A 19,404-nucleotide genomic window follows, 5' to 3' on the forward strand; every position below is an offset into this window, starting at 1 on the left:
GTTGATGAAATATATTACCCAATAATCACGAACTAGTGAGATAAAAATGATGTATGGTACCAATCATTCCTGCGTTCCTGGACTGGATCAGATTCATGTCAACACAATCAAACAGAAATTCACACGTATCGAACAAAAAGAAGAATTTGAAAAAAGATAACATTCACTGAAAAAAAACAAAAGTTATCTAAAAGTGAAACTTACTGCTTGCAAACAAATCGTCTGTGTAACCGTATAAAGTATTATTTTGCTTAAAAAAATAATATTTCTTTTTGTTCAAAACTCCCGCTGCTTCTGTCTTACTGATGAGATGTTTGCGCTCCGGTTTGCTTCATGATGTTTTATCCTCTCTTACATTCCTATTTTGGTTGATATAAGTTTTGATTTATTATATCGACAAGACGGAGCTGGAAAGTTTATTCAGTTCTTCAATGGAATCATCAGAAAGACAAAACAGAATAAATGAACTTCAAGGTCAGGGTGACAAAAGGCACACAGTTGGACACATAACCGACCCAACATGAAAGCATTTTAAAATAATTTATGACAATTAAACTTAAATATTTTTCAGAATGTACTATGGGATCTAAAAAAATAAATAAAATGGATTTGTAACATAATTAATTATCAATGGCTACCGAACAATTTTTTTTTCTTTTTTGCCATATTAGCTATGATGACACAAAGACACACAAAAACACCAAAAGAAGGATTTTATTAAAAAAAACAAAAAAACAATCAAAGTTTTACACTCAAATGTTTTTTTTCGGGGGGGGAAGGTCATTTCCATTTTTCATTTCAATGAGAAATTGTTCTCCATTTAATTGAAAAAGAGTAATTAATGCCATGGCTTGAATGGAAGGTCTAATTTTCTTTGTTTGTGAGTAAACACACACACACACACACACACACACACACACACACACACACACACACACAAAGAAAATCCTGCAAAAAACAACATGTAATAGACTTTAGATTTTAATATCGGCAAATCAATCTGGTGATTTTTTTATAAGGCCGGGAGAAAAAAAAAATCTAATTTTCAAACGTAAAAAATACATGATGCAACATCAACAAAGAGCACATAGGAAGTTAAAGAACAAGTGAACGTTGTGTGTGTGTGTGTGTGTGTGTGTGTGTGTGTGTGTGTGTGTGTGTGAGTGTGTGTGTGTATGTGTGTGTGTGTGTGTGTGTGTGTGTGTGTGTGTGTGTGTGTGTGTGTGTGTGTGTGTGTGTATGGGAGTCTCATTGGATTAAAGGTCTATTGTACTGATGTAAAAGCCCCGGGGGCTTTCGTTTGGGGACGATTTAAGGTCTTTTCTTTGCAAATGAAATTATTCCTTTCCACCGGAATGCGAGATTTTCATAAACACACAGTTTTCTCTCTATCAACCGCGTGCAGCTCCATCTTACTCTTTGCTATGTATAAGCATTGTAATCATAGGTAGAGCTATAGCGCTGCGTTTTTGGAGCCTCTCCACGCAAGCTCGTGTCTTGCAAGTGCCAATGGGAAATCTCCCTCCTCTTTATCAACATGTAGATTAGAATATATTGAGCATCTAAAGCCCACGCCTGCATGCAGTCTCTATAGCATCACTGTTAAGGAGATGCCGTAAAAGCTCTGAGAAGAATCCGTCTGTGGAGTGGTTCCGGTACCGTGAAGGGTGGTCACAACAGGGCTGCTGTTCTTCTGCACGCACACAGTGGATTTACTGCACAGACGCAATGAAAAAGTTAGTTTATCCTATTGTAATTGTTTGTTTTTTAAAACATATTTAGACAAGCAAACATCCCATTTTATACTGTACAGGCCCACGTGGAGACTGGAGTGAGGTAAACCTGGACACATCTACATAACACAAAGACTCACAGCCACTCACTCTCACATGAACTCCTACTTCATCAATTAACCTCACATGCACGTCTTTGGACAGTCAGAGCTCCCGCAGGAAACCCACACAGGTACAGAACATACCAACTCCACACAGAGAGGCCCGACCAGACCCGCAGGTTAGAACCCAGAACCTTTTGGCAGTGAGGCAACAGAACCACTGCACCACCGAGCCAATTGTCCTCAAACATACAACACATGAAATTCACATTTTAGATGACTTAGATAAATATTACCAAGAAAAAAAGGAGGCTGGATGGAGGCTGGATGGAGGATGGATGGAGGCTGGATGTGAGGCTGGATGGAGGATGGATGGAGGCTGGATGGAGGATGGATGGAGGCTGGATGGAGGCTGGATGGAGGCTGGATGGAGGATGGATGGAGGATGGATGGAGGATGGATGGAGGCTGCATGTAGGGCTGGAAGGAGGATGGATGTAGGGCTGGATGGAGGATGGATGGAGGATGGATGGAGGATGGATGTGAGGATGGATGGAGGATGGATGTGTGGCTGGATGGAGGATGGATGTGAGGATGGATGGAGGATGGATGTGAGGATGGATGGAGGATGGATGTAGGGCTGGATGGAGGATGGATGGAGGATGGATGGAGGCTGGATGGAGGATGGATGGAGGATGGATGGAGGCTGGATGTAGGGCTGGATGGAGGATGGATAGAGGATGGATGTGAGGATGGATGGAGGATGGATGGAGGATGGATGTGAGGATGGATGTGAGGATGGATGTGAGGCTGGATGGAGGATGGATGGAGGATGGATGTGAGGATGGATGGAGGCTGGATGTGAGGATGGATGGAGGATGGATGGAGGATGGATGTGAGGCTGGATGGAGGATGGATGGAGGATGGATGGAGGATGGATGGAGGATGGATGGAGGATGGATGGAGGATGGATGTGAGGCTGGATGGAGGATGGATGGAGGATGGATGTGAGGATGGATGTGAGGATGGAGGATGGATGTGAGGCTGGATGGAGGATGGATGGAGGATGGATGTGAGGATGGATGGAGGCTGGATGTGAGGATGGATGGAGGATGGATGGAGGATGGATGTGAGGCTGGATGGAGGATGGATGGAGGATGGATGGAGGATGGATGGAGGATGGATGGAGGATGGATGTGAGGCTGGATGGAGGATGGATGGAGGATGGATGTGAGGATGGATGTGAGGATGGAGGATGGATGGAGGATGGATGGAGGATGGATGGAGGATGGATGGAGGATGGATGTGAGGATGGATGGAGGATGGATGGAGGATGGATGGAGGATGGATGGAGGATGGATGTGAGGATGGATGGAGGATGGATGGAGGATGGATGTGAGGATGGATGGAGGCTGGATGGAGGATGGATAGAGGATGGATGTGAGGCTGGATGGAGGATGGATGGAGGATGGATGTGAGGATGGATGGAGGCTGGATGTGAGGATGGATGGAGGATGGATGGAGGATGGATGTGAGGCTGGATGGAGGATGGATGGAGGATGGATGGAGGATGGATGGAGGATGGATGGAGGATGGATGTGAGGATGGAGGATGGATGTGAGCACTCTTCTTTGGACTGATAAGGTTCTCAAGCTGGTTTCCTGTGCTGAGACGTGAGACAGACAGGTGGAGGTAGTCGTCCTGGTTATATCGGGTGGTGTTGGGCTTCAGCTGATGGGAGTTTGGTGTCAGTGTGTGTTTGCTGGTGTTTGGGAGAGTATTGGCCTCCTCTTTCTGACGGCCTGTCCGCTGACGAGGGATCCGTTTCTTATTAAGCCCCCTCTCCCTAATCCTCCCTCTCGTTTGAAACCCGGTCCACACCTCTCCTCCATTTGAAAAAAAAATGCTTTTTGTTAGAAGATGCTCTGGCTCTCTTTGCCTCCCTCCTGTCTTTCTCTTCCACCCCTCCGTCTCCACCTTTCCCCCTCCCCCCCTCCCGCTCTCTCTTTTCTCTTTATCAATGAATATACCACTCTTGACACTAAAGACTTAACATCAAATGAGCTTGGAAATCCATTTTCACACTTTTGGCTGCCCATTCCAAAGCTTTGTGTTTTTTTTTCTGTTTCAGAGGAGGCGAGCGGGAGTGTGGCTCACAGACGCAGAGTTGCCTTTGTTCGTCTGCCCTCTGGCCCTCAGTGCCCGGGCTGCCGGTACCACCGGGAGACGGCTAGAGGAGATCAAACGGGCGGCAGCGAGGAGCGCCGGTACCTGGCCCCTAAAGATGCCCCCTGGCACTCACAATTAAATCAGCCAGCTCGCAAAAAAATTCCTGGTACCGTCAATCAAAATAATTTACCCAGGCACGGTTGCTTTCTTAAAGGCGCACCGCTGCTTTCCTGACGGGGCCTGTCCACTTAATTTCAAAGCTCTTTATTCAAATCAGGGCTGAGGAGGAAGTGCCAGCAAGCAGCGCAACCAGGATTCTTATCCTCTAGCCTGCAGTTGTCTTCAAAAATAATGTGAGGAGGGGGGGACGAAGGGAAGGAGATAGAGGAGAGAGAAAAGAGGCGCCCGGTGAGGCAGCGTGTCATTTGAATAATACGCTGGACACTTTCAATCTCCCAGAACATAAGAGGGAAGGTTTTAATGCGCAGGGTGCGAGGAAGCACACACACAGTGCCCCTGGTCGCCTCGCAGAGCAGTTCAAAACACGAGCGACGAAGTCAGATGGAGGTTAAACTCAAAAGTTAAGGTGACCAAAAGAAAGGGGCTGAATTTGAAGACAACACTCACTGCTTTTGTTTGTTTAGCTTGTTTTTATTCATATGAAATCATGTGTTTTCCTCTGTAAACATCAATAACACCACGCACATATTTTCCTCTGCTGCATCAGGTGTGTGCATATAAAGTGGGAGCAGCATCACCTGAGTCCAGGTAAACCCTGGGAGGTGCTCGTGGCCTCTAACCAAGGCTGCGCCGATTTGCGAGTGATGACCAACAAACACCTCACCGAGGTATTGCACCCAGAAAATCAATGGCGGCCTCTCCCCATTCATTTCACCTGTGATAACTGACAGCGTCGTGCCATTCAGCAGCTCTCCTGCATCCGCTTTGTTCTGCAGAAGGACTCCGGCCATTGTTCTATTATACTGCGTCCTCGTGGCATAAATCATAAGGACGTCATCCGCCCGTACAGATGCTTTCTGTGAGAATCTTAGAAACAGCAGGGTGTATCTTAAAGGCTTTTGTGTCCGCCTGACAGACAGCGAGGTATTGTTACCTGATTTAGACAAAGGTGGGTTTTCATGTTTTCTGTGTTTTGTGTATTTTTTTTTCTCCTACTCTCTCCTTCTGCTGCAGACTGTGGAGGCTCAATGAGATTTGCGAGCGGGAGAGTGAGTGGGGAGAGTGTGTGTTACTCTAAGAAACAGGCACCAAGTCAACATAAGCAGGCCTTGTCATCACCTTGGTTTGCATATAAACCCCTTGAACGGTGTGTTTTATGTAGTCTGTGAGCGGAGGAGAGGAGGGAACGGCAGGACATGATAGGAACATTCAAGGATTGTGGGCACATACCAGGACGAAAAAACAAAATGATGACCAGAATATGTCAAATAATATCAAACCAAAATGGTGAATTTACTGCAGATTGTGTAGTTTCAAGGTACAGTAGAGTAATCCGATTATTAGAGTTGGTCTTCTTTGTTGTTACCATGAGTGGCCTCTCTTCTTTTCCACAGTAAATAACAGCACAGCCAAGCCTGCAATTTTCTTCTCCCTGCAACTATCAAAAAAAGAGAGATTTATCACTGACAGAGAAAACAATGAAATCTGTGGCTCAGAGACTATTTTTTATCTAAATATACACTTAAACACATTTAACTGACCAAGTGGGGAGCATGCAGTAGCTTCCAATAAACCAAGATAAAGCACTGCAATGGTACTTTGATTTGCGCGTCATGGAACTGAAAACAAAATGGACTCTTCTATAAATCATGATAACGCCGTGACTGCCGGGAGAAAAAAGGACGGGGGCGGCTATGCAAATGCAATAAGAGATAAAAAGTAGGGCGTTAAAAAAGTGAACTCCATTGTCATGGTATGGAGGGGAAAAGAAAGAGGAACTCTTCAGGCGAGAGTGGTTTGTGTACATTGGAAGGAGATCGGTATGTCTTTGGGAAGGAGCCAACTGCTCGTCAGAGCTGAGTTATGAGCTTCCCAGAGGTGGAACTCATGAAACCGGGTCGGGCCCTGAGCGAGTACCCCGAGGCGACCCTTGGCACAGACATGAGACCTGCTGGACGAGGTAGCGAGACACAAAACCTGTCTGTGGTCAAATAAAAGCCGTCAATGTCAAGCTGGCTCTGCTGTTACAGCTGGGTGTGATCGAGTGCGTGGCCCGTAATTATAGACACGGGAACTTTTCCTCCAAGAGGTGGACAGCTTTGGAAGATTTCCAACATCCATGCTTTGTGTTGCCAGGTTTGTGTAATTTTTTTAGGAGAGGATGTAAAGAAGTCCTCTTTCTGAAGTCGGTAGGTTAAACTGGTGGTGAGGAGTGGAGGCAACCACCATTTTTTTCCTCCTTGCATCAGAGGGAGTCCACTCTGAGGTAACAGCACTTGTTCTGAGGGCGTGACGGTGGTGTGAAAAAATGTTTGCCTCCTTCCTGATTTCTTATTTTTTTGCATGTCTGTCACACTTAAATGTTTCAGATCATCAAACAAATTTAAATATTAGTCAAAGATAACAAGTAAACACAAAATGCAGTTTTTAAATTGTTTTTTTTTATTATTATTATTCTGGCTAAAACAAGACGAGCCTTAATGTTGTTTTTGCTCAGCGGTGGTTTTGGTCTGGGAACTCTGCCATGCAGCCATTTCTGCCGAGTCTCTTTCTTCTGGTGGAGTCATGAACACTGACCTGAACTGAGGCAAGTGAGGCCTGCAGTTCTTTGGATGTTGTCGTGGGGTCTTTTGTGACCTCTCGGATGAGTCGTCGCTGCTCTCTCGGGGTAATTTTGGTCGGCCGGCCGCTCCTGGGAAGGTTCACCACTGTTCCATGTTTTCTCCATTTGTGGATAATGGTTCTCACTGTGGTTCTCTGGAGTCCCAAAGCTTTAGAAATGGCTTTAGAACCTTTTCCAGACTGATAGATCTCAATTACTTTCTTTCTCATTTGTTCCTGAATGTCTTTGGATCTCGGCATGATGTCTATCTTCTGAGGATCTTCTGGTCTACTTCACTTTGTCAGGCAGGTCCTATTGAAGTGATTTCTTGACTGAGAACAGGTGTGTCAGTAATCAGGTCTGGGTGTGGCTCCAGAAATTGAACTCAGGTGTGATGAACCACAGTTAAGTTATGTTTTAACAGGAGGGGCAAACACTTTTTCACACAGGGCCATGTGGGTTTGGATTGTTTTTCTGCCTTAATAATAAAAACCTTCATTTAAAAACTACATTTTGTGTTTACTTGTGTTATCTTTGACTAATGTTTAAATTTGTTTGATGATCTGAAACATTTAAGTGTGACAGACATGCAAAAAAATTGGAAATCAGGAAGGAGGCAAACACTTTTTCACACCACTGTATATGAGGGTGGATCAAAAGGTTCAGAGATCGCAGCACTGCGACGTGCACTGAACAGGAGGAAGGTGTTACCCTGATGAGTAGCTGGTCAAAATGTCAGCGCTTGAATAAAATCAGTGACTGAGTTACATGTTTTTGTGAGCAGTCTTCTGGGTGCTTCAGCGATGTTTGACGCACCTAAAATTTAGGCAGCGAGCACACATAAAAGTTTATGACAAATTATTGTGGAACAGAAAGAAGCAGCAGGCAGTCATGTTCAGCGGGTATGTTGGAGAAGCCTGTTGCCACGGCGCCACAGTTCAGGTGGTTCACAGTAGATGTGTTCCCCTCAGAAGGTCCCAGTAGAACTCAGTGTTGACAGTCTGACTCTGGGGGACGAATTCACGGTGACACGACCCCGCCAGCGTCAAAGAAAACCCAGCTGGTGTCTCCCAACCTGACGCCTTCTTCGGTCTCGGACGGTGACGTCTCTCAAAACACCTCCAGGTTCATTATTTCATCGCCGTAGACGTCCTGAAGCGTCGTAAGGTCTACAGACAAACCGCCATGCGCACAAATCAGTGCTCACAAAAACATGCGTAACTCAGAAACTGATGATGATCAAGTCTTGAACTTTGTACCGATTACTCATTACGGTTTTACCTTCGTCCTTCTCCGATCACATCACGGTGCTGCACTCTCTGAACTTATTGATCCATCCTCATATCTTATGAACGAAGAAAGGTTGTTATGCTTTGTCAACATTGTGTGAGAGCCTGAATCATGTCTTTATGTTGTCATATTGAAATAAAACTCTGATTTGGTTCAACTTGATTGGAACCTGCCATCATTTTGATTTAATAACAGGCTAACAAGCCTAATGCCAACCTGCAGACCAAGTTACGACTGACAACATTTCCCTCCGCTCTGATCCGTAAAACTACAGGTTGAAGTGAGGACGCAGTTCGAGGAACAAATGAGGTCACAAACAAACAGCCGACCTTCACGCTTGGATTTATAAGGTGTTATTCCCCTTCACAGTCCTCTTCTTCAAGGTGTGGGCAGGATAGTCTTTGTTATTGTTATCGCTATGACAACCAGTTGGACAGGTCTCCTGTACCTCTCACACCAGCTCACACCCTGAATCTGGTTGCATCGCAGGTTTCTCCCTGTTAAAAGGGAGTTTTCTCTCTCCACTGTCACCGTGGTGGTTTTTGGGGTTAATCTTTGTGACATAATATGTTGATTTGACTTCATGTTGACTTTAAGTTGATTTGGCACGACAAGGTCAAAAAATTGAACCGAGTATCAATCAATCCATCTGTTGAGAGCGTTGAGCGGCTGGCGATGGGCAGTGAGGTGTGTGTGTGTGTGTGTGTGTGTGTGTGTGTGTGTGTGTGTGTGTGTGTGTGTGTGTGTGTGTGTGTGTGTGTGTGTGTGTGTGTGTGTGTGTGGCTCAGATTGGGTCCGTCTGAGCTGAAGCCCACCGTGCCTCGATGCCTCAGAAAGGGCAGGTCGCTGAAGCGTGTTGTTAATTAACAAAGGGCCGAATCGCCGGCGTGTGGCCGTTAAGGCAGAAATAAATCAGCTCCCTTTATTTTATTAATTTCTCCTTTACGAGGTCTCAATCAAAAACGTTAAGGACACATCAAACACGCAGGATCAATAGCACTAATAACGTTTCATCAGGCACACACGTATGTTGTCGGCGCGATGAAGTCGTACCAGCTAATACATTCACAGTCAGACCAAACGGCGTTTGACACGGAGGGGGAGGGGGGGGAGGGCGGGAGCCGGACTTGCTTGAGTAACTGTAATAATTGGAAAATGATTTTGATAGCCTGAAACAATCTAATATATTACAGAATTTTATTAAAATAATATCAAATCAAATTAACTGCTATTCCATAATGAATTAGGTAACAAGTTAGGCAGATATTAATCGCTCTCCCCCCCCCTGAGGCCGGAGCAGACCGGGGGAGAGGATGAGTGAGAGGAGGGATGATGGGAACGAGGGATGGAAAGATAGAAGGGAGGGGGAAGAGGGGTTATTAACTCGGCTCTTGCGGCTTGTTAGAGTTCAGTAAGTAAACTCCGAGGAGGAGGTCTGGACTTTCTGCTGCCTCTTTCCTCCCTCCGTCTACCTCCTCGCTGCAGCATGTATCATGATTTCATAAGAGATTGTTGTGGACGATGTGTGCCAGAGAGGTGTGCAGCCCGGGCCCACCTACATGCTCCCAGACAACATTTTGATTTGCTCCCCCACCCCCCCTGCGCCCCTCTTTTAAATGGAGCTGTAATTAGGCTGGCGTGCCATGACTTCATCCTGGGCTGCTGTTACTCACTGTGGCTCCCCTTACTGGCATCTCCATGGATGCCTATGGGGGCTTTGCAGGCCCTTCATCTGGGCTACTAAGGTTTTAATCAGATCCAGGTCCGAGCACTTTGAAATCATAATCAGATGCCGGGCTGAGCTGAGCCGTGCCAGATATTTAATGTCTCAGGCCCGGCATGACAAGCCTCCCCTTAATTCCATCATGCCAATCAATTACTGCCTTTATGGACGGTGGGCCGGTGGGGTAACCGGTTGCAGCACCACCTCCTCACTGCATTAAGCCATAATATCAGAGCAGATGGCAGTGTTTTCACAGACGCAGCCACATGACTTCATGAAGAAAGTACCTAAAGACTTTGAAGGGAGAGGAGCGGTGAACTCCGTGCCCTCCTCGCGTTGCTGTGTCTGCAGGGATTAAAAGCAGGAGATAGCTGGAAGGACAGCGTTGCTGATGACGTTCTCAGCAGTGGCAGAAGGCTGACGAACCCTCATCCCGAGCTACTGTAGCACTAATAGACAAGGCTTAACCTAGTCCAGAAGATCCAAGGGTTTTGTCAATTTAGGATCACTTTACCAGGATTTCGGCGGTATGGCAGCGTGGATTATCGTTTGCGGCCCGCAGCGCGACGGGGGTATCTGCCCCCGAACCCATGATAATGGGGTCTGCTCTCCTGAAGGAGATAAGACGAGCTACTTATCGAAGACATTGCAGGTGTTCACAAAGTCAATTGCGGGTGAAAGGCGAACAACTAGCAGGGATTTCAGCGTCGTGTGAGACACTCTCCCGTTGAACTCTCCCAAAGAGGCTTCAGATACAAGAAGGAGCGCGGGAGGTGGGGAGGAGGAAGAGTCCTCCTCTGACAAGATTAAAAAGCCCCCACTGAAGACATGCGGTATCACGCGTCACAGAGAGGCAGAATTTAGGCATGTCATCAAACTTCCCGAGGAGAGGAAAGCCCGGCAAGTTTTCCTCTGATAGGTGGGAGGAGGTGCGGTGCGGAGGCATTTTGTTCAACCTGATATGTCCGTGAAGAAATCCCTCCTTTAGCCACACTTAAAAAAAAAAAAGATCTGAGGAGCTGTGACATCACCCCTGACACCTACAAACACCAGCCTCGAGGAAAGATGCCAGAGAAACACAAAACAAGGCACTTTTTTAATTTTAATTACTAATTATTTCAGAGAGGCTTTAATGGCTTTATTTGAGCTGTCACAGTCATCAGAGGGAGAGACAGAGCAGTGGAAGTAGAGGAAGCGAGGGAGGCAGGATTAGGTTTCTCCTGGGGAAAGCAGGGAGGAGGGAGGACAGCTCGTTCCTGATCCAGGGGGTTTTCAGGCCAGGGGGGCGACAGCTGCACTGTCTTTAGCCTGGATTTGAATTTGAATTCTATCTAACGATGCAGCGCCGGCGAGGACTTGGCAGGGCAGTCTGCTAATCTCCCAGACACAAATGCCTGGGCTTTTCTTGTGTGCCCTCGCCGAGATTTGAGTAATTAAAGTTAAATTGAAGGGAATAAAAAATATCCTTCTTGTACCCGGGCTGTCTTGCTAATGCCAAGTGTGAATAGTCAGGTTTGTCCTCAGAACTATAATCCCCAACGCTATTTCTCTCGTCTCTCTGTCTCTCTCTCCTTCCAGAAAGCTGAGGTGCCGCCAAGTTTTCACAAGCTCTAAAGACAGTGATAAGGCGAGGGCCGCAGCCTTTCATCTCGCAGGCATCTTTAAGAAAAGGTGAAAGAAAAGAAGCGGGTTGCGTGTGTGTGTGTGTGTGTGTGTGTGTGTGTGTGTGTGTGTGTGTGTGTGTGTGTGTGTGTGTGCGTGCGTGTGTGTGTGCGTGTGTGTGTGCGTGTGTGTGTGTGTGTCTGCAAGGAAAAGTGGAAATGGCCAACAGTTAGAGCATCTATCATTTGGGAGGAAGTGGCTGGAGAGGTTTGGTTAACCCTCGTCTTCCTCCGTGTGGGAGAGTGGACCTCAAACGGTTCTTAAAAGGAGCAGCACTTCTTTTTATTTTATCATATTAGCAGTGATTTTCATTCCACTGTGTTTGAATAGTGCAGAAAATAATCCTCATCAGAATTAACTGTAGACAATTTGACGATTAAATATTAAATCAGCAACAATGGCGTCTCCCCAAATGGGACTAAATCTGAATAAATTAGTTTCTCACGTCAAACTAGTTTGAGTGCAAGAAATACAACTTCAGAACTGTGTTTACGTGGAACTGAGAGAAATCTGCATAAACACTCAATCCTTTGTGATTTCACAGGTTTCTGAGTTCCGGTTGTTTCACCTCAGTGGTTGAGGATCTTTGGCCTCGGGACAGTTAATGCTGCAACATCCAGAGTCCAGACGGGAGCCCAGTGGCCCTAAATGTTCATTGTCATGAGAGCGAAGCGGGAGTTTGCAGGGCACTTGTGTAAAGAGACGATGAGGCGATATTATCCTTCCGGTAACACAAATAGAAACTTGTTTTTTCTTTATCCACTCCAAGTTTGACGTCAGCAAACAACAGGAAGTTGTGCGAGCTTGCGGTCCATCTTCTGCTCTCACTGTGTCTCGTTTGCCATCAAATGAGAGTGAACGACAACTATTATTATTATTTTTGATGGATGTCAACGGTCGAGGACGATTACAATCTGCAGTTCAGAGAAAATACAAATCAATCTCTTACTGTCCAGTAGAAACGTGTGTTGGGTTCAAGTCCAGCCAATATTGGGACATGATGGTGATCCTGTCAGGATGAATTTAACTCAAGACGAAAGTTATCTGGCCTCTCCATCCAGGTTTAGTTCAAAACTCTGCACATGACAAGAAGCAATGGATTGACACTGATCATTGATTATGTATTGGATTTAAAACGTTGATTAGTGTACTGGTCAGGAGTTGTTCTTGGCCCTGCTCTGTTTTAAAGGAAGGAGGATTGAATGGCACCTGGATCATTTTCTAGTTTATCCGCTGGAACTATGGTTACCGGAAGCTCCACGTAAACATCTCTCCGGACACACACTGGGAAACTGTTACAGGTTAGTAGTTGCCAAGCTCTAATTGCAGGTTGCAGGCCTGCAGACACAGCGGCACACCTCTCAGAGTGCTGAGCGAGCTGATTGGCTGCTGACGTGACCCACCTCCCCACAGGAGGAGCGGGGAGGTGGATTTAAGAGTGCACGAGCTCTCACACTCAGCTTCCTGTCGAGTGCTCGCGGTAACTGTCGGCCCTGATCATGTCACGTACCGGCTTAGTGCTCACGACGTCATATTTACAATAACGGATGGGATTGGATGTGTTAGACAAAATAATCTGAACAAGGCCCACTTACACGCTCCTTCCTGAGCTTTCAATCACATCCTGCAGTTTTTACAGGAGAACCGAGTTTTCTTTGGATCAGTACTGAGTTTTGTTATCAGTGCTGAGAAGCTCCACCTACTGACGAAGACGGTGGGAGGTGACTGAAAGCTCTGGAAATAAAACGAGGGATCAGACCACAAGTTAAGATGATTTTATTAAACTGCTATTTGCTGGTTTTAATAGTGAAATGTAACATATGGTCAAATAAACACAACTGATGATGCAAATTTTTTCGTATTTTTTCTTTTCTTCTTTTAGGTGCATGTAACGTTCAGCACATGCTCTCACTTCAGCTTAACTGCTTCTGATCTGTAAATACAATACAAAACAATAAAAAACTACAAAAGCAGCAGAAAGATGAACGATTATAAGAAATAAATGCAGCAAATTTATATGCATTTAAAATATAATATTATGAAGAAGATGCATATGCAGGTATAGTATTTTCAGATGTACCCCTCCCTCCCTCCCCCCCCCCCCCCCACACACACACACACCCCTCATCCTGAGCCTGCAGTAGGTTTGGTGATGGATCAGTCATTACAGCAGGGACCGGTGACGCAAACTCAGTCAATAGAGGAAGAATTAAGTTCTCCCGTGGCCATCTGTGTAATGATGAGGAGGAGGTGCCACCATTTTAACCTGGGACCGTGAGGACTGCTGCAGTGTGTGTGTGCAGAGTGTAATGTTTGCAGATCTGTGTGTGTGTGTGTGTGTGTGTGTGTGTGTGTGTGTGTGTGTGTGTGTGTGTGTGTGTGTGTGTGTGTGTGTGTGTGTGTGCACAGGTCAAGTGACAGTGTTTTCTTGGCCCTTTTGTTTCCTCTGCTGACTCGGAGCCGCCTGAAGCTAATGCTCCTCTCCCCCCTCGTTCTGTCTCCATCTCTCTTCTTCTTCTTCTCTTTTTTTTTTCTCCTGGTAATTGGAGAAAATGGAACAAAACTCAGGACAGTAAACCAATTCCTCCCTTCACCATCTTCCTCCTCCTCCTCCTCCTCCTCTCTGCTCCTGCTTCCATTTAGCTCTTAAGGAGAAAATTCTCTCCCTGAACTCTCTTTCCTCTCCATCTCCCCTTATTTACTTTTTTAAAAACTCCTCTTCCTTTTCCTGTCCTTACTCACCCTCAGCTTGTCCAGATGAAAATATTTGTGTGCTTCCTACATCTGTCGTTGGAGGGTTTTTATTTGCATATCTGATTATAATCTCTGTATATTTTGGGAGAAACTAGAATTTACACCTCGTCATGTCTGTGCAGATATTTTGATATATGCTTATATATATTTGATATAAGCTTAAGTTGGATTCATAACTGTTATCGAGTAATCAAGTTGCATTGTGGGTAATGTTAGCACCAGATTTAGAAAATTAATAAATAGACTATATTTGTGGTTGTGTTGCATTGATTTAGATATTTGTTTTCATCCATCATCGGTTTTAACAATGTTTAAAAGAGCTGCTACTTTATTATTTCCACCTTATGACAAACACCTTAATCACTGCACAATCGGGAGGCTTCTTTCTTGCAGTTAAAATTAGCCTTAAAGGCCTTTATTATTTTTCAGTTTGCATGCTTTTTAGATGATGCATATTCTTAAACAAATCAGTGTCTCCAGGATTTTGCCATTTTTTTGTGATTGTTGCATCACTTTGTTGAAGATTCACCACAAAATCAAAGTTTCAAGTGAGTTTTTTTATGGGAAAATTGCAGGGGAAAGATTTATATATTTTTTAAAGCACTACCTACAAAAGAGTAATATGAATTCACTTCCTGTGATAATAATCATGCTGCACATCACAGAAATATTTTTGCTTCTGTTGACGACATCTTTTGCAGAAAAATCATGTGAATTTTGCAAAATTTCAATGTCCCACAAATATTGCAGAATTGGCTTGAATTTGTTTTAATTATTATGATCGCAAGATCGTGATTTCCAGGAGAGACTGAAAAATGAGTGCTTTATCAAATTATCACACCTATAATACACAGAAAGGAAGAAACAGGGCAGTCGATGGGTGAGGCCGGTATTTTGTTTCAGCTTTTCAGGTTTAGATTTAGTGCAGTTAAAGGAAAAGAAGAAAGTTATGAGAAAATGATGTGTTGTTGTTCCTCATATTTATCTCAGTCGTGTCTCCCTTCCTCATTCTTTCCATCCACTCCTCATTTCTCCTCCTTTATCAGTGCGGTCGTTCCCGTTCATCCGGCTGTAACTTCTGTCTCCTCCTCAAAAACCTCAACCGGTTTCTCTCCCTCCCCTCAACACACACAAAGTTACCTGCCTGGACACACACCTGCCACGCTGGGTTTGAAAGTCAACCCTGCAGACAGCAATAACTGTAAGATGCTCAATCTGTATCTTTATGTTTAAGTTTTGTTAACTGGAGGTTTTAAAACCAACTTTTTGACGTAGTTCAGCATTTTTGTCAGCGTTGTGTTATAAAGCAGCTCGTTCAGAGATACACTGACCTAAAACTGTTGGACGCTTTTCTTTTAACCTTAACATGTTCGCTGTAAACCGTTTGACAACCTGACGATAAAATCTGGAAGCATCCATGTCAAACTTTACGGCAGATAAACACACACTCGCCGCCGACGTCAGCTGCCGCTTTATGTCCTGCAGCTCCTCGGCCGAGCCTCCGTCGGAATAGATCTCCCTAACGGTCTGTAAAAGCACGCTCAGAGTCAATGGGTGCTTATTCACCATGTGCACGCTGGATTACAGTGTGATATTACAGCCCAGTCTGCCGTTGCGCTGTATTGATAGGCCCATACATCAAACCTCCTCCAGACAATCGCAGATGGCTAATTGGGACTTTTTACAGCCTCCCAGTTTATGCAGAGATTTTGATATAAATTAACCACACAAGGCAGCGTCCCCTTCATGAAGCTCCACTTGGACAGGCCTCATCTGATGAATACCTCCTTTTATTGGCGCAAAGACCTCCGAGGCCTCAGTGAGACGGAATATTGTTTTTAATACGTACCTGTCTGAGGTAATTAATTACGGCTTGCTGTGTCGCCTGCAGTCAAACTCTGAAGACAAATCTCTGCCTTCATCTCTCGGCTATCTGCTCGTCTCACTTTCTTCTTCTACTGTTTTCCCTCCTTCTGTCTGTCAGTCTGTGTCCCTCACTCCCTCCAGAGTTTTAATTGACTAAAGCCGTTGACTTCCTTCCCTGAGCACATTAACAAGTGGTGCTCTTCCATGTCAGGACTCCTCCTGTGTAGAGCAGGAATTTTAACAGAGTCGTGTTGTTTCAATCTGCACTGACAGGAAATGACCTCATCATGTGACCACGTCACCCTCCAAAATATCTGCAGCTTTAATTATTTTACCCAGAAATCAACGTGTTTTTGTGTCCTCTGTTTAACACACGTCAAAGAGATTCTTCTGTACAGCAACAGTGAAAACGAAACACTTTGTTCAGGAACAGCTGCAGCTCCTTCACACTTTCAATTGGAAGAATTCTTTACGTCATTGGCCCCGCCCCCTTTCTCTACGAAGCAAGATGACGATCGTTTCGGGTGGAAAGTGTCCAGAGTTTCTTTTTTGTTGGCGTTTTGAGTGCAACATCCTGGTACTTGTAGTGTTCTGATGTTTCTGTACTGACAGTGTGAACACACTGATGAGTGTTAGTACACAAGTACAACATCTGGACCACATCACTAATGAATGTACCAACCATCACCCATCAGTGATGTCATCACCCATCAGTGATGTCATCAAACATCAGTGATGTCATCACCCATCAGTGATGTCATCGTTGGTTTGTGAACGTTATGAATCCTCCAGTTCAGATTCTGTCCGTCACCATCTTTGCTAGTTTGGAGCGGTTTGGAGCAGGAAGTGACCATATTTGGACGAGCTGGGGGAGGAGCCAGCGGTGGATCTGACCGATCTGATCGGAAACCTGACGATACTACGTCCCGCCCACCGATAGCTGTAACCTGACTGCACCACAGGCCTGTCAATCAAACAGACACGCCCCCCAAAACAGGTCTTCTTGAATCTTCTTTTCTAATGAATGAGGGATTATTTTCAGATGGACCTCCAGAAAACTAATAAGAAGGAGTGACTTTAGCTAACAACACCGAGATAACTGATGGACACATTTTATTCACTTTGGATTTGATGAGAGAAGTTGAATGGGAGTCTATGGAGCCGGAGGCTTTTTGGAGCCGACCTCTAGTGGCACTCGCTGGTATTGCAGCTGAAGACACTTCTGGATCAGAACCATTTTCATACAGGAATGTGCACACAAACACACTTTTAACTGACTGACAACAGAGATTTATGACTGTGTGAAATGTGTCAGAGTGAAATCTCCACAAGTTAACCTCTTCAGATTAACAGCCTTGTTTCCCTCTCTGTGTCCAAAAGGTTAAAACAAAAGGTTGAAATGTTTGAGACGTTTGTAATAAAAAAAAACACAATTAAATCTTCACTATAACATGTCTCTTCAGTGTGACAAAGAAGAATACCACTGTGTGTATTTAAGGCCCAGGACACAAAAAAAGGTAACCAGCCTCCTCCATCTGAAACTGATTGACAGCTCACACAATGAAAACGGGTCCTCCAGGAGCGTTTGTTTTCCTGATCTGACCCGGCTGATCTCCTCTGACTGCAGTGTGTGTGAACACTTCCACCTCACACCACCACGTGTTCCTCTTTATCAGAGTGTGATATCCAGATCCAGATCACAGTTTAACTCCAAGTGTGAACGGGGCTCAGCCTCTGTCCACTTACCTCCAACATCAATAGCATCCCTCCAGCCAAAATCACCCTGTTACTGAAAACACCTCCTGCCTGCTGTGCTCTCTCATCCCTGCTGCCATCAAACACACACACACACACACACACACACACACACACACACACACACACACACACACACACACACACACACACACACACACACACACACACACACACACACACACACCGTAGCCCAATGATGTGCTGCTCTGTGTACACTCACTGGATATTTTCCAGGTGGTTACATCGCTCCATTTTCAAATAACCTCCGTCCATTTAGCCTCCCTCCTCCAGGGTGAAACCCCTCCAGTCCTGTCTGGGACACACTGAACAGTCTGGGAGAACAAACGCAAAACAATCTTTCATCATATAGATATTTCTCTTTGATTGCAGTCCTACAAAGGTAAAACCACACAAACCCTTTTTTAAATGTTACTTTATAAACCTCACGGATAAAATGTTCTGTGGAAATCTGATTCTGAGACAAATGAGGGACACAAATATCAGAATGTGGGACTGTTCCTTTAAATTAACTAAATGTGGACATTGCTGGTAAAAGAGTGACATTACTAAACGCTTAAACCTGACTTAATATAATATTTATTCTTCAGATATCGGTCTAACTACTCCACACTGCTGCTGCAGCTTTAATATTTAAAAGAGGAGGAGATGTCACGACACATGAACGATGCTCGCCGTGTCAGACTGACATCATGTTGGACGCACAGATGAGCTGCTGCTTCCCCGTTAATTCAATCAGTCGGCAACAGTTTGATAATCAATTTGCAAATTGATTCTTTGTTCAAGTTGTTTTCACGTAGAAATCAAACATATTTGGAGGTCATGCGTTTTTAAATGTTAAATGTTTTATCATTTTAAGGAAAACAAAGCAATCGATTACTCAAAACTGAATCAGTATATTGATCTGAAATAAAGTTTAGTTGATTCTTTCAAAGGAAGATTTGGAGATAGAGCTTCAAGATCGGGTAATAAAGCCGTGATAACGTCTGCCATCAACAGGTGAAACATCCCCGATTCAAGAACAGATTTATGTTCTCGTATGAAGCTGCAACTTTCCATCTCAAAGAATTTACTGCATCACACATGAATATCCTCAAAGGTGTGTTTAGCTTATAAAACCTTCATCCACTATTATTAAAGAGCCACACAGCTGTAAAGTTAAACAGAAGAGGAAACCACTGAGTGGGACTGTGTGTCGGTTCCCAAATGTTTTTAGACCACAGCACCCCCCCTCAGGCAGCCCTCCGTCATGGCACTCAGACACATCCACCTCCGCTGGCACACAGCTCCTTCCCTTTCTATGATAACGCTCTAATAAGGAAAGAAAAACCGTCAGCAGTTCTTCAGATTCACAGCTAAATATTCAACTTTATTAAACCAGGAACAAAATGAATATGCCGATATGTAAAATGTTGCCTCTTTCTCTTTTTCCATATAAAGACAAACACACAAAACATAAAAGGAGGCCGTTGGTCTTGTTTTCATCCAGACGGATCACATCGTATATGATGAGGGAAGTCTGTCCTCCACAACCAGACGAGATCTCTTC

The sequence above is a fragment of the Embiotoca jacksoni genome, unplaced genomic scaffold, assembly GCF_022577435.1.
Source record: "Embiotoca jacksoni isolate LCO1_2020_lvr unplaced genomic scaffold, fEmbJac1.0.p SCAF_53, whole genome shotgun sequence".
Classification (NCBI taxonomy): domain Eukaryota; kingdom Metazoa; phylum Chordata; class Actinopteri; family Embiotocidae; genus Embiotoca; species Embiotoca jacksoni.